General features: G+C 40.9%; 1 protein-coding gene across 5 annotated transcripts in view; it reads left to right on the top strand.

Annotated features, from left to right (window-relative positions):
• Nucleotides 1-21,650, top strand: part of gramd2aa (GRAM domain containing 2Aa) — a 110,026-nt gene that overhangs the window by 10,017 nt on the left and 78,359 nt on the right. The window lies entirely within an intron of this gene.

Below are 21,650 nucleotides of genomic sequence, written 5' to 3'. Positions count from 1 at the left end.
GTAAGTGATTAAAATTTCAATTATCATTTAAATAAATTGTATCTCAATGTATTATTGCAAGCACTGAAACCGAAAGTTGAACTAGTGTCTCTTCAAAAGAGGCGCGTGTGCGTTTTATTTTGAAGCCAAAGCGGTTTTGTTGCGTTATCAATACGGCTAACTTGGTCAAAGTGGAAAAAGGCACCGCTATGGCACGGACAAGTGCACTTTCTTCAAAATGTATATAATTATTTTAACAATATTGTCATGTTGGAGGAAACAGTTCTCCTTTTAAACCACCTGCAAAATTCGACTGCTCGCTCCTGTTACCATATCTGAGTTATTATGTAGAAATATGGGGAAATCACTAGAAAAGTGCACTTAATTCATTAACTGTGTTACAAAAAAAGATCATTTGGAATAATATATAATGTTGGATATGGAGAACATACAAACCCTTTATTTCTTAAATCAAAAATACTGAAATTCCATTACATAGTGAATTCGCAAACAGCTAAAATTATACACAAAGCAAACTATAACCCAAGAATATACAACAATTATTAACAAAAGAGGAGAAATATAATCTTAGAGAAAAATGTTATTTAAAACATTTGTACGCACGTACAACACTTAAGACCTTCAGTATGTGGAATTAAATCAGGGAATAGATTAGGCAAAGAAATCAATGTACTAATATGATCCACTTCACAAAACTCTTCAAACTTAAAGTGTTTACAAAGTACAAAGAAGAAGAACCATGATAAAAACATTCTGAATTTATCTCATCCATGTATTCATTTTCAATATAATCATATCTCACTATAAGAAATATAACTTAATTCACCAATTTTTATTCATCTATTTATTTTTTTATTGTTATTAATTATGGAGTGTATTGTGGATAAATTGAGAACAGGAAGTGAACAAAACTTTTAGCAACTGTTATGTAAAGGAAAGGGGGTAGGATTAAACGAGCTCTGCTTCTTCCTACTCCTTTTCGAACGTGTTGAATAGAGAAAACTGAAAATTTTGATAGATCATTTTGTATGCATGCTTGTTCGAAATAAACTCTAACTCAAACTTAACTTTTAGACTCTTAAGTCCATAATGTGTTATTACCATGTAAAACACATGTAAATGGAAAGTGACTCAGTAGCAGTAGAATAAACAACTAAGCAAACAAAAAATGGAAGTTGTGTCAAGAGTGCTCTCCCTGTAAGAGAATTTGCAAACTTGTGCGGCCTCACAAATACACGCTTCAAAGGCTGTTTTGAGGTGCTTGCACAATGGGGAGGTTATTTCAGGAGGTCTCAAGCAGTGCACATATATCTTGAGTCCAAAGGCTGAACACTCTGTGGTCTGACTGTGATGTTGTTCGTGAAGAATTATGCAGTCGTTTGACCCGTTAACAGCCAGACTTGAAGGAAATTATATGGGTGCATATTGTTCGGAATAATAATGCTTTAGTGTGTGCAGTCATATTTAGTTACATTCACCACACAATAGCTTTCATGGTTGCAGGATTTTTCCCCCCCTGCTTTGACAAACAAAAGTTGCCCTCAGGTTTTCAGACAAATAAAGTATCCATAGGTCTACACGCCCAGCGCAAACAACTTAATTGACTCCGAGCTTGGTGCAAAACTCTTGAACATATTAAATATGTTTACTGAATGTTTCTTTTGAAAATGACTCAGAGTTGTCCTTGCTGATAGAGTGCTACAATTAAAAGGGACCTATGAAGATTTTACTCTACATGTGTGGTCTAGATCAGTTTTTCTTAACCAAGATTGATATTTCTCATCTGTGGTCCGTATGGGTACTCAGTTGTAATACACTTTTCCACCATGTGTGCCAGTAATGAGTAATGACAATCTCAAACAAACAGAAGAAGTATGAAGCTAAGGTCTTGGGCCCCTTCGACACCGATTTATCCAGGGTAAATCCCACCTAACCTTGTCCTTCTCCACACATACACAATGGTCGTTTAAGACCCCCTCCACCAAAAGCAACCTAGTACACATGCGTGGAAAATGCGCACATCATAGTCACCCCCAGTGTTGCTTTTTGTGCAAGTTCTTAAATTAAATTGAACTCATCTGAACAATATCCGATGTTATGGTATTTCAATGAACGAATCCAGTGTCGTGGGGCCCTATTGTAGTGAATTACACTTGAGCCATCATAAATTAATCAAATCTTTAATTGATGAAAGTAAACAATGTGATAAAGAACATTTTACATCAATCAATTTAGGGATGTAGATATCTGGTCAGGACACTCATTATTTTGCCTTCACTTTCATTGTCCATTCGTTTTTGGGAACTTTATATACTCTGGACCTAGACGTTGAGTCCGCGACATACAGTACATGGCGGACAATAACTGATACAGTCTGCATTGTCAGTCCAAAAGCATTTGACGTTTTCCGTAGTCTTCCCTCGTAGGCCAGGTGGTACAAAGCACACGCTACCTTTTTTAATCACATCTACGGGAGCCCGCAATTTCGTTGTCTCTCCTTTGACAAATGGACGGATGGAGTTTTTCGGTAAGCAGAATCACAGCTGACCTACACATTCGAAAGTTCTCTTGCCGTCTGAGAAGTGTTGTATCCGAAATAGCTGCAATCACTTTTTCTTAAGGTATTCTTGTGTGATTTCCACAAGCGTCTGTACATGTAGAAGAATGAGAAGCACGGGCATGTCTGGATGACTCGCCTTCATACTTCCAGTGGTTAGCGCCGAGTTACGAAACCGCTTTATTATGAAGCTGTCTGTAGCGCGTTCTTTCCGTCATCACTTCCTGTGTGGGTGGTGCGGTCTTTTTGGCGTCACTTCCTTTCCAACTCAGTTTGTAAACGATCGATGAGTCCATACAACACTAAGAGCCGGAGATTCAAGAAATACACTGCGCACTTACCCATGTAAAAAATTATCCAAGGAGGGGGACCTTAATTGATGGTTTAGTGTGGCTGACACGATGCTTTGGCCAAATAATTATTTGTTTAAGGAGTTATCCGGCTTAATGTAGACAGGGCCTTCAAGAAGTTTCTTAAGCGCAAAAAGTATGACTATAGTGGTGAAGCTGTATTCTCATTTGCACTTTTTTATTGACAGTTTAGTTAAAAAAACACTCATTATTAACGTAGTTTATTTATTTTAGCACAATACAATAGTATGTAAAGTATTTTTCTTTGTTCCTTCTTATGCAGTATATTCGGTTAGTACGATTTTTCTCATTAGCCTGACCGAAGCCTAAACTTTGTGTTACATATATAACACTCTTTGTGATTAAAACTTGGTTTCATATCATTTGACAAGGTTGTAAACTGCAAGTAGGTTAAATGTAATTCTTGTATATGATTAAAATCAAGAGTAAGATTACTACTAATTCAGTGTTGTTATAAGAGTTGGCCCTGGGCCCCTCTGTTGTGGAAAAGGTGGACCACATGGTCAAAAAGGTTGATTATTCCTACTGTAGATTATATATGCATTGGATATGCTTTAGTGCAATTTTGTTGTGGTCCATTTTGGCAAAATGTTGTGAAGACAAATAAGCACAGAAGTATTTATTTTTAGAAGGACCGAAAATTTAAAGAGTTAACAAAAGTGATTAATCGCAAACAAAATTGCATTAATCATGGGCAAGTGCAGATTAAGCATGCAATTTATTTCAAGAGCACATGCTCCTTTTATCAAAGATATATAATATTGTACATTGTAATAGTTACTGTAACATTGTACATGGTAATTGTTATATATTGTGTATGATGTAAACATAATATATCAGTATATATCCTATACTGTACATATATCATGTAAATATTTCGTACACATGTTATATTTTATATTGCTTTTAGTCTATTTTATACCTGCATTTTCCTTTCCATCTTTTCCATCATTTGTAACTGAGCTAATGTGTGGAACAATTTCCCTTGTGGATCATTAAAGTTTGTCTAAGTGTAAGTCTAAAGCTCAACAAGTTTCCTACACAGTAGCATATAAAAGCAAAACATGTTTTTGAGACAGCCACTTGCTAGAACGCTACAAGTACATCAACAACAAGCAGTGGATGACCAAAAACGCTGTTGGAGTTCTCCAGTGCTCCAATGCCCATATTAGTGGGTCTCTCGATCGGTGACATTACCGATTCCCCACTGTTAAAATATAAATTCGTGGGAGGGAAGAATTCAAAACAGTGTGCAAGCTCACCAGCCCAAATTTATGAACGTTATGATTTGACTATGAAATGAAATTACTGCCAAAACTCCACAAACTCAAAAATATGTTCTAAAAACTCAAAAATGTATTCACAAACTCAAAAAGATGTTCTTAAAAACTCAGAAATGTATTCACAAACTCAAAAATATGTTCTAAAAACTCAAAAATGTATTCACAAACTCAAAAATGTGTTTACATTTTTTTAAGATATATTCACAAACTCAAAAAAATGTTTCACAAACTGTAAGAAATTATTCACAAATTTAAAAGAAAATATTTCACAAACTCAAAAAAATGTATTCACAAATTTAAAAAAATGTTTCACATACTCCAAAAATTTATTCCCAAATTTTTTATTTTTTTCATAAACTCAAAAAAATTTGTTCACAAATTTCAAAAAAAGTTTCACAAAGTCAAAAAAATGTTTCACAAACTCAAAAAAGTAATTTTACAAAATCAAAAATATGATCACAAAATCAAAAAAATGTTTCATAAGGTCCAAAAAATGTTTCACAAACTAAAAAACTGTATTCATAAAATCAAAAATATATTCGCAAAATCCCAAAAATGTTTCACAAACTCAAATGTTTCACAAACTCAAAAAATGTATTCACAAACTCAAAAAATGTTTCACAAACTACAAAAAAATGTTTCACAAACTCAAATAAATGTTTCACTAAGTCAAAAAAATTTCTCACAAACTCAAAAAATGTATTTAAAAAATCAAAAATATGATCACAAAATAAGAAAAAATGTTTCACAAAGTCAAGAAAATGTTTCACAAACTCAAATGGTTCACAACTTCAAAAAATGTTTCACAAACTCAAAAGCAGCACCACCTGTCGTTGAAGAGTGCGAACTACGGTTCCTGCGCATGAGAAACAAAACAAATTGAAAAGTGCTAACTTGAAGAAAATAGTTTTTGGGATGCAACTCGGTATTCTTCTTCCTCCAAACACGACAAGTTGAGTTTATACCAAAAAGTTCTATTTTGGTTTCATCTGACCACATGACATTTTCCCAATCCTCTGCTGTATCATCCATGTATCCATTTTGGTATAAACTCAACTCGTCGTGTTTGGAGGAAGAAGAATACTGAGTTGCATCCCAAGAACACCAAACCTACTGTGAAGCATGGGGGTGGAAACATCATGCTTTGGGGCTGTTTTTCTGCTAAGGGGGACAGGACGATTGATCCGTGTTAAGGAAAGAATGAATGGGCCCATGTATCGTGAGATTTTGAGCCAAAACCTCCTTCCATCAGTGAGAGCTTTGAATGGTTGACCAAATACTTATTTCCACCATAATTTACAAATAAATTATTTAAAATTCCTACAATGTGAATTCCTGGATTTTTTTTTTCACATTCTGCCTCTCACAGTTGAAGTGTACCTATGATGAAAATTACAGACCTCTGTCATCATTTTAAGTGGGAGAACTTGCACCATTGGTGGCTGACTAAATACTTTTTTGCCCCACTGTATTTTTGGACGGATTTGTTTTTTTATTTTTTATGAAATCATATTCAGAATGTTTGAGGATTTTGTGAGAAGAAATATACAGTTCACACTTATGCCCAATGTGTATACACTCCACCACAAATATCCAAACCTCAGAAATACTCTTATTATGAATACTTTATTAATGAAGGGAATAGGATAGTGTCAATTATTATAATTGTGTCCCAAGCAAACAATTAAAACCCTTATGTAGAGGAAAAATAGGTCGGAATTTATCTTTCAATTACTTCATTGATAGTCCATGTCCATGTATTTACATACATATTGGTTATCGTTATTGATTTTAAAAGGTCTGGAAATTTTTAGTCAGTAGTATTGGTTTAAATTTCCATCATCGTGCCATAAGTCAGAAAAGACAACTGTTCCGCTTTAAGTTTACAGTCACTGCATAAGACAAAGTGGAACGAACATTTTGTTTCACATCATGATTCGAGTTAACAGGATTGAAGGATTTCTTGGGACAGCACAAAGTGTTTGTTGACTCAGACAACGAGCAGAGCTGGAAACCTTTCACTGAACATGAGCATCACAAATGTTTGACTATGCAGAAAAGCTCTATGGAACTGAACAGTCCACGATCACCATGTTGTGTGTGTCACACATGGAAGCCTGCGTAAGAAAACATGCGTCCGCTTTATCCTGAGTGGGATGGTTTGGCATATGAAAGTGAATCATGAGCTCGCCTTGCTTGTTGAACTCGTGCGCTGCCTTGTGAGCGTCAGCCATAACCAAACTAATAATAACATGTTATGCAAAATAGACCTTTTTTTTATTTCAACATTGTGTACTCCACTTTTAAGTCCCTACAGGATTTTGCAGGTGTTTTTTTTGGGGGGTGGGGGGTTGTGGCCTAAAATGCCTGAACTTGTGGCAGCTCTTTGAGAAAGTTGGGGCAAAAGTTGCAATGTTCAATAACATTGAATCAACTTGTGATTTAGTTTAGAGCGTTTCTTGTAACCTTAACCTCAAAAAGCACGGGATTTCGACAAAAATGGGAAAACAAATACCGTATTGATGTATTACTTATTTTACCCCGCACAGACTAATGGCCGAAACGCTCATACTCAAGGTTGGTCTAATTAATGTACTGTTATATTTGATTAAAACTAATAATAGTAACAATTAATAGGGGTGTGAATGTTTGGGAACCTAACGAGTCAATCCGATTCTGATTCCTGGGGTGACATTTTAGTTCTGAATTGATTATTGATTCAGCACGATTCTCGAAATAAAAGAATTCTCGCAATGTATTATTTAGTATAATATTCATGCAGGCGGTTTTTTTGGGGGGAGGGAGAGGGTTGTGGCCTAAAATGCCTGAATTTGTGGCAGCTTTTTGAGAAAGTTAGGGCAAAAGTTGCAATGTTCAATAACATTGAATCAATATGTGATTTTGTTTCGAGCGTTTCTTGTTACCTTAACCTCAAAAAGCACGGGATTTCGACAAAAATGGGAAAACAAATACCGTATTGATGTATTACTTATTTTACCCCGCACAGACTAATGGCCGAAAAGCTCATACTCAAGGTTGGTCTAATTAATGTACTGTTATATTTGATTAAAACTAATAATAGTAACAATTAATAGGGGTGTGAATGTTTGGGAACCTAACGAATCAATCCGATTCTGATTCCTTGGGTGACTATTTATTTCTGAATTGATTATGGATTCAACACGATTCTCGATATAAAATAATTCTCGCAATGTATTATTTAGTATAATATTCATGCAGGCATTTTTTTGGGGGGGGTTGTGGCCTAAAATGCCTGAATTTATGGCAGCTCTTTGAGAAAGTTGGGGCAAAAGTTGCAATGTTCTGTAACATTGAATCAACGTGTGATTTAGTTTCGAGCGTTTCTTGTAACCTTAACCTCAAAAAGCACGGGATTTCGACAAGATTGGGAAAACAAATACCGTATTGATGTATTACTTATTTTACCCCGCACAGACTAATGGCCGAAAAGCTCATACTCAAGGTTGGTCTAATTAATGTACTGTTATATTTGATTAAAACTAATAATAGTAACAATTAATAGGGGTGTGAATCTTTGGGCACCTAACGAATCAATCCGATTCTGATTCCTTGGGTGACTATTTATTTCTGAATTGATTATGGATTCAACACGATTCTCGATACAAAAGAATTCTCGCAATGTAATATTTAGTATAATATTCATGCAGGCGTTTTTTGGGGGGGGAGGGAGAGGGTTGTGGCCTAAAATGCCCGAATTTATGGCAGCTCTTTGAGAAAGTTGGGGCAAAAGTTGCAATGTTCAATAACATTGAATCAATATGTGATTTTGTTTCGGGCGTTTCTTGTAACCTTAACCTCAAAAAGCACAGGATTTCGACGAAAATTGGAAAACAAATACTGTATTGATGTTTTACTTATTTTACACTGCACAGGCTAATGGCAGGAAAGCTCATACTCAAGGTTGGTCTAATTAATGTACTGTTATATTTGATTAAAACTAATAATAGTAACAATTAATTGGGGTGTGAATCTTTGGGCACCTAACGATTCAATCCGATTCTGATTCCTTGGGTGACTATTTATTTCTGAATTGATTATTGATTCAACACGATTCTCGATATAAAAGAATTCTCGCAATGTATTATTTAGTATAATATTCATGCAGGCAGTTTTTTTTTGGGGTGGGGGAGGGTTGTGGCCTAAAATGCCCGAATTTATGGCAGCTCTTTGAGAAAGTTGGGGCAAAAGTTGCAATGTTCTGTAACATTGAATCAACGTGTGATTTTGTTTCGAGCGTTTCTTGTAACCTTAACCTCAAAAAGCACGGGATTTCGACAAAATTGGGAAAACAAATACCGTATTGATGTATTACTTATTTTACCCCGCACAGACTAATGGCCGAAAAGCTCATACTCAAGGTTGGTCTAATTAATGTACTGTTATATTTGATTAAAACTAATAATAGTAGCAAATAATAAGGGTGTGAATCTTTGGGAACCTAACGATTCAATCCGATTCTGATTCCTTGGGTGACTATTTCTGAATTGATTATTGATTCAACACGATTCTCGATATAAAATAATTCTCGCAATGTATTATTTAGTATAATATTCATGCAGGCGTTTTTTTTTGGGAGGGGGGGGGGGGGGGGGTTGTGGCCTAAAATGCCTGAATTCTTGGCAGCTCTTTAAGAAAGTTGGGGCAAAAGTTGCAATGTTGTTGAGTAACATTGAATCAACTTGTGATTTGGTTTCAAGCGTTACTTGTAACCTTAAACTCAAAAAGCACAGGATTTTGACAAAAATGGAAAACAAATACTGCATTGATGTATTACTTATTTTACCCCGCACAGGCTAATTGCGGAAAAGCTCATACAAAAGGTTGGTCAAATTAATGTACTGTTATATTTGATTAAAACTAATAATAGTAACAATTAATAGGAGTGTGAATGTTTGGGAACCTAACGAATCAATCCGATTCTGATTCCTCGGGTGACTATTTATTTCTGAATTGATTATTGATTCAACACGATTCTCGATATAAAAGAATTCTCGCAATGAATTATTTAGTATAATATTGATGCAGGCGGTTTTTTTTTGGGAGGGGTTGTGGCCTAAAATGCCTGAATTCTTGGCAGCTCTTTAAGAAAGTTGGGGCAAAAGTTGCGATGTTCAATAACATTGAATCAATATGTGATTTTGTTTCGAGCGTTTCTTGTAACCTTAACCTCAAAAAGCACAGGATTTTGACAAAAATTGTAAAACAAATATTATATTGATGTTTTACTTATTTTACCCTGCACAGGCTAAGGGCAGGAAAGCTCATACTTAAGGCTGGTCCAATGAATGTACTGTTATATTTGATTAAAACTAATAATAGTAACAATTGATTGGGGTGTGAATCTTTGGGCACCTAACTGTGACAATTCATAGGCATGGTGGTTCGGGTGGTGCTCTTTCAAGATGCAGATCGGGCTCTGACACAGCGTACAGGTAAGAAACAATGGTTTATTTAACTAAAAACAGGCTAAGAACAAAAACACTGGTGCTAGGTAGAAAAGACAAACCAAAAGCGCTAGCACGGAGGCTAGGGAACTAAACACAGGAATAACGTGGAAGCTAACAAGTACAAAACAGGATTACCAAAGTCGGGAGATAGCGTCGTCACTGTTGTGGGAAACAAGGTTAATATCTGAGAACGAGTCACAGAAAATGCAGGCTTAAATAGGGATGGTAATCAACAAACAGGTGAGAGTCCGTAAACAAGGAACAGGTGAAACAAATATGCAACCATGGCGACAGAACAAATCAGGAAGTGCACAAACAAACTCAAAAATCCAAATAACAAACGATCCGGGCAGCGGATCGTAACACTAACGATTCAATCAGATTCTGATTTGTGGGGTGACAATTTAGTTCTGAATTGATTATTGATTCAACACGATTCTCGATTTAAATTAATTTTCGCAATGTATTATTTAGTGTAATATTTATGCCAGCGTTTTAGGGAGGGGTGTTGGCGGCCTAAAATGCCTGAATTCGTGGCAGCTCTTTCAGAAAGTTGGGTTCAAAAGTTGCAACGTTCAATAGCATTGAATCAACTTGTGATTTAGTTTCAAGCGTTATTTGTAACCTTAACCTCAAAAAGCACAGGATTTTGACAAAAATTGTAAAACAAATACTCTATTGATGTTTTACTTATTTTACACTGCACAGGCTAATGCCAGGATAGCTCATACTCAAGGTTGGTCTAATTAATGTACTGTTATATTTGATTAAAACTAATAATAGAAACAAATAATAAGGGTGTGAATCTTTGGGCATTTAACGATTCAATCTGATTCTGATTCCTGGGGTGACATTTTAATTCTGAATTGATTATTGATTCAACATGATTCTCGATTTAAAAGAATTCTCGCAATGTATTATTTAGTGTAATATTTTGAAGTTTTTCAAAATAACCTACAGGTTAGAAAAATTAGCATGGAGATGGCGTAAAAGTGTCTTTTTTAAAATGAATTCTAAAAGAATAAAATATTTCATTAATTATTTTAAATCGATTTTTGAAAATTCTAAATGGTGACTGATGTGAATCTTTTTTTTTTTGTGCACCCATCCATCCATCCATTTTCTACCGCTTATTCCCTTTCAGGGTCGCGGGGGGCGCCGGCGCCTATCTCAGCTACAATCGACGGAAGGCGGGGTACACTCTGGACAAGTCGCCCCCTCATCGCAGGGCCAACACAGATAGACAGACAACATTCACACTCACATTCACACACTAGGGCCAATTTAGTGTTGCCAATCAACCTATCTTCAGGTGTATGTCTTTGGAAGTGGGAGGAAGCCAGAGTACCCGGAGGGAACCCACGCATTCATGGGGAGAACATGCAAACTCCACACAGAAAGATCCCGAGCCTGGATTTGAACCCAGGACTGCAGGAACTTCGTATTGTGAGGCAGACGCACTAACCCCTCTGCCACCGTGAAGCCCTTTTTGTGCACCCCTATTAATAAATTATAATTACAAACAGAACCACCACTAAAGGCTACCTTATTGTCCGTTGGCTGCTGTGTCGTCCACGACGAGCTGCAGACGTTCTTTGTGTATGTACACTATATTGCCAAAAGTATTTGGCCACCCATCACAAAGTCGGATGCAGTTGTGTAAAGCACATCACCACTCGACTCTAGAGCAGTGGAAACGCGTTCTCTAGAGTGATGAATCATGCTTTTCCATTTAGCAATCTGATGGAGGAGTCTGGGTTTGGAGTGTTGCCAGGAGAACGGTACATTTCGGACTGCATTGTGCTGAGTGTGAAATTTGGTGGAGGAGGAATTATGGTGTGGGGTTGTTTTTCAGGATTTGGCCTTAGCCCCTTAGTTCAAGTGAATGGAACTTTGAATGACATGAAGCAAACTAGGAAGTGAGGATGCTTATGTTTATTTACTGCGTTACCCAGAAGGCTTAGCGCTATAGACAGGAACCAGAAGTAGATCTCAGCTAAGCGGAAGGACGACAAGTGTGCCCTTTGATCAATGAAGAGTTGATATATTGTGACATCTTGTCTACACATGAAACATGTGTAGACAAGATGAAAATTGACTGGTTAAAATGACGCTCATTGGCCAAAAAGTCAGTGCATAAGGAAATTATGCAAAGTCTTGTGAAATTTGCGGGGATTGATTACATTTGCGTGAATTAGAACGATCGCGACATAGCAAAGTCTCGGGTGGACTGACTTTTGCAATAAGATATGAAGTGCTGAAACGGGCGTTTCTGATGTTGCGATTTTCATGACAAAACCTTCCTCATGATACCACCTTTGACACACCGCTTCATGGGGTACAGCTTTGTAAAAAGAAAAAAAAATAAGGCTTTGCTATCTTAAAATAAAGCCTAGAACTCTGCCAATTATTCATCAATTAGCTAAAGATGTGGAAGCTCTCAAGTTTTATCTTTTTGTTATTTTTTTTTCTTTCTTACAATGTATACATTATATAAAACTTGGATGAAGGGCCCAAAATTGTTTCCTCAATCAGCACACCAATGACAAATGTGGACAAACATACTGTAGCTCATTAGCCTTAAAGCTACAGACACAGGGGGTTTACTAAAAGTAGGGATCTCAATCATATAAGAACTTATAATTCAGTTTGATTCTGATTGTTGAGGTGACCGTTTAATTCAAAATTGAGTATCGATTCAACACAGTTGTCCATTCAAACCAATTCTTGCAACATATTATTTAGCATATAATTTGTAATAAAACCTTTTCAAAACACGTTACAAAACCTCCCCTTGTGAATTGATTCAGAACCGTAATAAATATCGCAATTCGGATGGGAATCGATTTTTCATTTCTCCCCTAACGACAATCACCCTTATACTCTCTAATTTCTAGCATTATAGCTAGATTTTGGACAACACACGCCAAAGACTCCAGTGTGGGATCTTCGAGACATTTGAAACAGTAAAAAGAAAAATAGTATGTATAATCTTTTTATAAATAAGTCTGCTTACAGTGGAGCCAAAGGGAGCGCCACTATTTCGCCCATAAAGTCCAATAAATAACCATTTAGAAACTGCATTTACATTTATGACATGAATATTAACCAAGTATTGGTGATATGGTTATTGTAAGCGTCAACATAGACTATAAAGGCGCCGGGATCACTCCTGTGAGTAGATGTGATTTAGATGTGATCATCGAGTGGTCTGCGGTTTTCTCGCTTCCTTGCACCCTGGAAGTTTATTATAGATCATAAATCAAACCTCTCACCCAGACAGAAGAAGTCTGAAGAGGTATTCCGACAAGTTGGTACACTTTGACAGACATTTAGGGCCCAGAAATGGCAAAAACTACACGAAAGGTTGTGCAAAATTCCCCCAAAAAGTGCAGTTCCCCTTTAAGCACGGTAAATACATTTTCGCAAAGTGAGAATTAATATTTATAAATCAAATATTTTTGTAGCTAGATCATAAAAAACTGTGTATGACCTTCTAGCTTTTGTTAACATTGGTAATGTTGCGTTTGGTTTAAGTTTGGACATTAGGATGCAGAGAAGAGGTGTTGTGACAGTCAAATAAAGTATTTAAATTGCAGCGGAGCAAAAATACACTGAAGTACTACTTCTGGGGCATATCCAGAGGTAGACAAGAAGAGAACACCAAGGGCGAGAGCGCGAGAACGAAAGGTGCCAGACATTACAGAATAAACAAGGCTGGCGCTACCACTGGTGGTGATGAACATAGGTGAAGCCACAAGGTAACCACATGTTTTAATATTAGAAAAAGGTTCTTCGGAGGATGGGCTGGAAGATGGAGGACAACTCTAAAGTTGCTACAATCCAACATCTTGGTACCATTAACCTACATCTTAAAAAGGGGGTGGTGATCTGCTAACCTCAACTGCAGATGTTGTGGATAGGTGGAAGGACTACTTCAAAGACCTCCACAATCCCACCAACACGTCTTCCTATGAGGAAGCAGTGCCTGGGGATTCTGTGGTGGGCTCTCCTATTTCTGGGGCTGAGGTTACTGAGGTAGTTAAAAAGCTCCTCGGTGGCAGGGCCCCAGGGGTGGATGAGATCCGCCCGGAGTTCCTTAAGGCTCTGGATGCTGTGGGGCTGTCTTGGTTGACGAGACTCTGCAGCATCGCGTGGAAATCGGGGGCGGTACCTCTCTTTAAGAAGGGGGACCGGAGGGTGTGTTCCAACTACACTCCTCAGCCTTCCCGGTAAGGTTTATTCATGCGTACTGGAGAGGAGACTACGCCGGATAGTCGAACCTCGGATTCAGGAGGAACAGTGTGGTTTTCGTCCTAGTCGTGGAACTGTGGACCAGCTCTATACTCTCGGCAGGGTTCTTGAGGGTGCATGGGAGTTTGCCCAACCAGTCTACATTTGCTTTGTGGACTTGGAGAAGGCATTCAACCGTGTCCCTCAAGAAGTCCTGTGGGGAGTGCTCAGAGAGTATGGGGTATCTGACTGTCTTATTATGGCGGTCCGCTCCCTGTACGATCAGTGTCAGAGCTTGGTCCGCATTGCCGGCAGTAAGTCGGACACGTTTCCAGTGAGGGTTGGACTCCGCCAAGGATGCCCATTGTCACCGATTCTGTTCATAACTTTTATGGACAGAATTTCTAGGCGCAGTCAAGGCATTGAGGGCTTCCGGATCTTCAGTTCTCACTGCATCAGTTCGCAGCTGAGTGTGAAGCGACCGGAATGAGAATCAGCACCTCAAAGTCCGAGTCCATGGTTCTCTCCCGGAAAAGGGTAGAGTGCCATCTCCGGGTTGGGGAGGAGACCCTGCCCCAAGTGGAGGAGTTAAAGTACCTAGGAGTCTTGTTCATGAGTGGGGGAAGAGTGGATCGTGAGATCGACAGGCGGATCGGTGCGGCGTCTTCAGTAATGCGGACGTTGTACCGATCCGTTGTGGTGAAGAAGGAGCTGAGCCGGAAGGCAAAGCTCTCAATTTACCGGTCGATCTACGTTCCCATCCTCACCTATGGTCATGAGCTTTGGGTCATGACCGAAAGGACAAGATCACGGGTACAAGCGGCCAAAATGAGTTTCCTCCGCCGTGTGGCGGGGCTCTCCCTTAGAGATAGGGTGAGAAGCTCTGTCATCCGGGAGGAACTCAAATTAAAGCCGCTGCTCCTCCACATCGAGAGGAGCCAGGGCACGTCCAACTGGTAGGAGGCCACGGGGAAGACCCAGGACATGTTGGGAAGACTGTCTCCCGGCTGGCCTGGGAACGCCTCGAGATCCCCCGGGAAGAGCTGGACGAAGTGGCTGGGGAGAGGGAAGTCTGGGCTTCCCTGCTTAGGCTGCTGCCCCCGCGACCCGACCTCGGATAAGCGGAAGAAAATGGATGGATGGATGGATGGATTAAAAAGGGGGCTGATTGGCAAGGGGAAGCGGATGTGGTGTCTACGATAGCTAAGGAAACAAAACCAGGGACAGGTTAGCTACCCGGGTTAGCAACCATATATCCCTCCTGATTTTCTCGAACCATAATTCACTCAAATATTTCAAATACTGGTCACAAATGTCCAATGATGTGTTGCATCAAAAAATATGAGAATTCTTGCATTCCATTCAAGGGTCAGAAACTCAAAACTTTAGGTGCCAATTTTAAGTTTAATTTAATGATACATTTGTGTAAGAACCACAAGTATCAAATGGTAATGGTGCAATATTGGGAGATACGGTATCCTGGGTGTTTAAAAACCAACAATGTTCACTGAATTGAACACAAAACTATCTCACAAAAACCGTAAAAACATCCGCACCTTTGAGTTTGTGAACTTTTCCACCCCCGATATATACAAATAATATATCTGTTTTGGCCCTGCGATGAGGTGGCGACTTGTCCATGTTGTGCCCCGCCTTCCGCCCAATTGGATGGATTTTATTAGTACACATGCTTACGTTATTAATATACTAAATGCAACTTGATGTGTGTTTAAACAAAATGTTGGCCCTCGGCTGTCAAACAAGTGTCCTGAAGTATGTTTATTCTTCACATGCTTAGAAGGGATAGCATTACTAACCTGACTCGCTGGTTATATTGTTTGTTCTGACACAAATCCATTTTGGAGAAGGGGAGAGGTGAGAACTAGCACTTAGGGGTTGGCAACCTGAAATGTTAAAAGAGCCATATTGGACTAAAATTACAAAGAACAATTCGGACTGGAGCTGCAAAAAATTTAAAGCCTGCTATAAGTGTTATAATGAAGGCAACACATGATGTAAGTTTCTATAATAGCTATATTAGTCTACTATCAAAGGGTGACGCAAATCTTTGTTGACAGAAATGTTTTTTTAATTTTTATTCTACACATTTTTGCAACATTGGAAATAATTAGTAAAATGGAGGCTTCTCACAGGATGAGATCCCTTCTTTAAATTACTGGGTCAGAATGGCCAAAGGTATAGATGTGTGTGTCCAAGTTAAAGGAAACGGCAGGCTGTCTTCTTCTAATGAATTTTGTACAATGTTTGCAAGCTGGTTAACATTTGCTGTGTCTGGAACAACATGGCACACAACTATGAGAAATGCAGATAATGTGTCACGAGACATGCAAACATAAATTAAACACGCAGAGGACATAAGTAAAGAAAATTAAATTAGCTCACACATACCTACAAATGGGGCTTCACAGTGGCAGAGGGGTTAGTGCGTCTGCCTCACAATACGAAGGTCCTGCAGTCCTGGGTTCAAATCCTGGCTCGGGATCTTTCTGTGTGGAGTTTGCATGTTCTCCCCGTGAATGCGTGGGTTCCCTCCGGGTACTCCGGCTTCCTCCCACTTCCAAAGACATGCACCTGGGGATAGGTTGATTGGCAACACTAAAAATTGGCCCTAGTGTGTGAATGTGAGTGTGAATGTTGTCTATCTGTGTTGGCCCTGCGATGAGGTGGCGACTTGTCCAGGGTGTACCCTGCCTTCCGCCCGATTGTAGCTGAGATAGGCGCCAGCGCCCCCCGCGACCCCGAAAGGGAATAAGCGGTAGAAAATGGATGGATGGATACCTACAAATGAGGCATAATCATGCAATTTGTGCATACAGCTAGCCTAAATAGCATGATTGCATCAATTAGCTTGCAGTCATTGATTGACCAAATATGCCTGATAAGAACTCCAGCAAATCAATAAAATCAACGAAGCTCACCTTTGTGCAATAACGCACAGAATAAAACGTTTGGTGGACAAAATGAGTCAAAGAAGGAGTGGCATAAAACATGTCTTTCTGTGGCAGCATTGGAGAAAGTTGGACACGTAAACAAACTATGAGTTCAAGGATGGCTGAAATTAGTAGGACAAAACCGTGCTTGCCAAATACATTAGTGAAGCATCCATCCATTAGGAAGGTTTGTGTCATGTTTGTTGTCCTACACAAAATATATTAAAACAAAAAAAAAATTTTTTTTCTTCGTCTTTTTCCATTTTCACACATCTCTGAAAGAGGTCCAGGAAGCCACTATGCGGGGCTTAAAAAGCCGCATGCCGCGGGTTGCTGACCCCCGACTTAGATGATTATAATTAGGGGTGTGGGGAAAAAAATCGATTCAAATTTGAATCGCGATTACCACGTTGTGCCATTCAAAATCGATTCTCAGTTCTAAAAAAATCGTTTTTTTTTAATCCAACAAAACAATACACAGCAATACCATAACATCCATCCATCCATCCATCCATCATCTTCCGCTTATCCGAGGTCGGGTCGCGGGGGCAGCAGCCTAAGCAGGGAAGCCCAGACTTCCCTATCTCCAGCCACTTCGTCTAGCTCTTCCCGGGGGATCCCGAGGCGTTCCCAGGCCAGCCGGGAGACATAGTCTTCCCAACGTGTCCTGGGTCTTCCCCGTGGCCTCCTACCAGCTGGACGTGCCCTAAACACATCCCTAGGGAGGCGTTCGGGTGGCATCCTGACCAGATGCCCGAACAACTTCATCTGGCTCCTCTCGATGTGGAGGAGCAGCGGCTTTACGTTGAGCTCCTCCCGGATAGCAGAGCTTCTCACCCTATCTCTAAGGGAGAGCCCCGCCACCCGGCGGAGGAAACTCATTTCGGCCGCTTGTACCCGTGATCTTATCCTTTCGGTCATGACCCAAAGCTCATGACCATAGGTGAGGATGGGAACGTAGATCGACCGGTAAATTGAGAGCTTTGCCTTCCGGCTCAGCTCCTTCTTCACCACAACGGATCGATACAACGTCCGCATTACTGAAGACGCCGCACCGATCCGCCTGTCGATCTCACGATCCACTCTTCCCCCACTCGTGAACAAGACTCCTAGGTACTTGAACTCCTCCACTTGGGGCAGGGTCTCCTCCCCAACCCGGAGATGGCACTCCACCCTTTTCCGGGCGAGAACCATGGACTCGGACTTGGAGGTGCTGATTCTCATTCCGGTCGCTTCACACTCGGCTGCGAACCGATCCAGTGAGAGCTGAAGATCCCGGCCAGATGAAGCCATCAGGACTACATCATCTGCAAAAAGCAGAGACCTAATCCCGTGGCCATCAAACCGGAACCCCTCAACGCCTTGGCTGCGCCTAGAAATTCTGTCCATAAAAGTTATGAACAGAATCGGTGACAAAGGACAGCCTTGGCGGAGTCCAACCCTCACTGGAAACGTGTCCGACTTACTGCCAGCAATGCGGACCAAGCTCTGACACTGATCATACAGGGAGCGGACCGCCACAATAAGACAGTCCGATACCCCATACTCTCTGAGCACTCCCCACAGGACTTCCCGAGGGACACGGTTGAATGCCTTCTCCAAGTCCACAAAGCACATGTAGACTGGTTGGGCAAACTCCCATGCACCCTCAAGAACCCTGCCGAGAGTATAGAGCTGGTCCACAGTTCCACGACCAGGACGAAAACCACACTGTTCCTCCTGAATCCGAGGTTCGACTATCCGGCGAAGCCTCCTCTCCAGTACACCTGAATAAACCTTACCGGGAAGGCTGAGGAGTGTGATCCCACGATAGTTGGAACACACCCTCCGGTCCCCCTTCTTAAAGAGAGGGACCACCACCCCGGTCTGCCAATCCAGAGGTACCTCCCCCGATGTCCACGCGATGCTGCAGAGTCTTGTCAACCAAGACAGCCCCACAGCATCCAGAGCCTTAAGGAACTCCGGGCGGATCTCGTCCACCCCTGGGGCCTTGCCGACGAGGAGCTTTTTAACTACCTCAGCGACCTCAGCCCCAGAAATAGGAGAGTCCACTACAGATTCCCCAGGCACCGCATCCTCAAAGAAAGACGTGTTGGTGGGATTGAGGAGGTCTTCGAAGTATTCCTTCCACCTACCCACAACATCCGCAGTTGAGGTCAGCAGAACACCATCCGCACCATACACGGTGTTGATAGTGCACTGCTTTCCCTTCCTGAGGCGCCGTATGGTGGTCCAGAATCGCTTCGAAGCCGCCCGGAAGTCGTTTTCCATGGCTTCCCCGAATTCTTCCCATGTCCGAGTTTTTGCCTCCGCGACCGCTAAAGCTGCACACCGCTTGGCCCGTCGGTACCCGTCCACTGCCTCCGGAGTCCTATGAGCCAAAAGAACCCGATAGGACTCCTTCTTCAGCTTGACGGCATCCCTCACTGCTGGTGTCCACCAACGGGTTCTGGGATTACCGCCACGACAGGCACCAACAACCTTGCGGCCACAGCTCCAATCAGCCGCCTCGACAATAGAGGTTCGGAACATGGTCCACTCGGACTCAATGTCCCGCACCTCCCTCGTGACATGTTCAAAGTTCTCCCGGAGGTGTGAATTGAAACTCTCTCTGACAGGAGACTCTGCCAGACGTTCCCAGCAGACCCTCACAATGCGCTTGGGCCTGCCAGGTCTGTCCGGCATCCTCCCCCACCATCGCAGCCAACTCACCACCAGGTGGTGATCGGTAGAAAGCTCCGCCCCTCTCTTCACCCGAGTGTCTGGAGAGGCGTGATTGGGAAGAATGGTCGCCCGGATCTAAACCCAATACCATAACAATGCAATCCAATTCCAAAACCAAACCTGACCCAGCAACACTCAGAAAGGCAATAAACAGAGCAATTGAGAGGAGACACAAACACGACACAGAACAAACCAAAAGTAGTGAAACAAAAATGAATATTATCAACAGTGTCAATATTAGTTATAATTTCAGCATAGCAGTGATTAAAAATTGACATTATCATTAGACATTTGTAAAAATAAAAAAAAGAATAGTGTCACAGTGCCTTACACTTGCATCGCATCTCATAAGCTTGACAACACACTGTGTCCAATATTTTCACAAAGATAAAATAAGTCATATTTTTGGTTTGTTTAATAGTTAAAACAAATTTACATTATTGCAATCAGTTGATAAAACATTGTCCTTTACAATTATTAAAGCTTTACAAAAATCTACTACTCTGCTTGCATTTCAGCAGACTGGGGTAGATCCTGCTGAAATCCTATGTATTGAATGAATAGAGAATCCTTTTAAATCGGGAAAAAAATTGTTTTTGAATCGAGAATCGTGTTGAAATTTAAAAAAAAGTTGATTTTGAATCGAATCATAACCCCAAGAATCGATATTGAATCGAATCGGGGGAGACCTAAAGATTCGCAGCCCTAATTATAGTGGTTCACATACAAAAACTTTGTTACAGCTTTAACTTCCTCTATTTAGTCAAAATGGATGTCCTCTTGGTGCACAAACTGTGTTTATGTTTTGTTGGATACTTTTCCTGAAGATTTTGCTTGAATTCCAGATGAATATGACTTCAGGGGCATGTGCATTTAGAGCAGTGGTTCTTAAGCTGAGTTCAATCGAACAATAGGAGTTCGGTGAGTCGGCCTCAGGGGTTCGGCGGAGCCTCCGCCGCGGAGGTCAAGAAGACACACCCGACTCATTGTGTAAATAAAAACTTCTCTCTATCAGCCTATTATGGATACCCCCAAACAATGAGTTTGGGGGCGGCATGGCGTAGTGGGTAGAGCGGCCGTGCCAGAAACCTGAGGGTTGCAGGTTCGCTTCCCACCTATTGACATCCAAATTGTTGCCGTTGAGTCCTTGGGCAGGACACTTCACCCTTAGCCCCCGGTGACGCTCACACTGGTGAATGAATGATGAATGAATGATTGGTGGTGGTCGGAGGGGCCATAGGCGCAAACTGGCAGCCACGTTTCCGTCAGTCTACCCCAGGGCAGCTGTGGCTTCTGATGTAGCTTACCACCACCAGGTGTGAATGAATGATGGGTTCCCATTTCACTGTGAGCGCTTTGAGTATCTAACAATAGAAAAGCGCGATATAAATCTAGTCCATTATTATTATTATTATGTTCCCTCTAATGTTCCATCTGATTTGCAGGTATATAATTAGTTGTGGGGCTTCACGGTGGCAGAGGGGTTAGTGCGTCTGCCTCACAATACGAAGTTCCTGCAGTCCTGGGTTCAAATCCAGGCTCGGGATCTTTCTGTGTGGAGTTTGCATGTTCTCCCCGTGAAAGCGTGGGTTCCCTCCGGGTACTCCGGCTTCCTCCCACTTCCAAAGACATGCACCTGGGGATAGGTTGATTGGCAACACTAAATTGGCCCTAGTGTGTGAATGTGAGTGTGAATGTTGTCTGTCTATCTGTGTTGGCCCTGCGATGAGGTGGCGACTTGTCCAGGGTGTACCCCACCTTCCGCCCGATTGTAGCTGAGATAGGCGCCAGCGCCCCCTGCGACCCCGAAAGGGAATAAGCGGTTGGAAATGGATGGATGGGATGGATAATTAGTTGTGAGTTCATGCACTGTGTTGTTTTTTTTCTTTTGAACAAGCTGATGTTCAGACACGGTTCATTGTATGCACCAGTAAAAAAAACATATAACTGTCTTGAATTTGAAAAAAAAGAGAAATATTTTTCACTAAAGAAGGGTTCGGTGAATGCTCATATGAAACTGGTGGGGTTTGGTACCTCCAAAA

The sequence above is a fragment of the Nerophis ophidion genome, linkage group LG25 (assembly GCF_033978795.1).
Source record: "Nerophis ophidion isolate RoL-2023_Sa linkage group LG25, RoL_Noph_v1.0, whole genome shotgun sequence".
Taxonomy (NCBI): Eukaryota; Metazoa; Chordata; class Actinopteri; order Syngnathiformes; family Syngnathidae; genus Nerophis; species Nerophis ophidion.
Note: the sequence above shows the minus strand (reverse complement) of the source record. Positions and strands in the feature narration are given on the sequence as shown.